Here is a 213-nt window from a genome sequence, read left to right as displayed (position 1 = left end):
ATGGAAAAAGCGGAGAAGGAAACAGAATAAAAAGAAAGAAAGGGGAATAAGGGTGGTGAGGTGGTGGGGCATAATAATAAGAAAAGGCAAGAGATGAAAGAGTCGAGGATATTTCCTTTGCAAGATCCAGGAGTGGAACAAGGATACCATCGAGTGTGTTCCGTTAAAAAGCAAAGGTCTAGTTGGAGTGGTGGGAGTCGGTGTGATGAGGAG

General features: G+C 44.1%; 1 long non-coding RNA gene across 1 annotated transcript in view; it reads left to right on the top strand.

The window, feature by feature from the left end:
• The window catches only part of LOC119586326, an 8,633-nt gene that overhangs the window by 7,844 nt on the left and 576 nt on the right, over window positions 1-213 (top strand). The gene's annotated exons all lie outside the window — the stretch shown is intronic.

Source organism: Penaeus monodon, chromosome 21 (assembly GCF_015228065.2).
Source record: "Penaeus monodon isolate SGIC_2016 chromosome 21, NSTDA_Pmon_1, whole genome shotgun sequence".
NCBI lineage: Eukaryota > Metazoa > Arthropoda > Malacostraca > Decapoda > Penaeidae > Penaeus > Penaeus monodon.
Note: the sequence above shows the minus strand (reverse complement) of the source record. Positions and strands in the feature narration are given on the sequence as shown.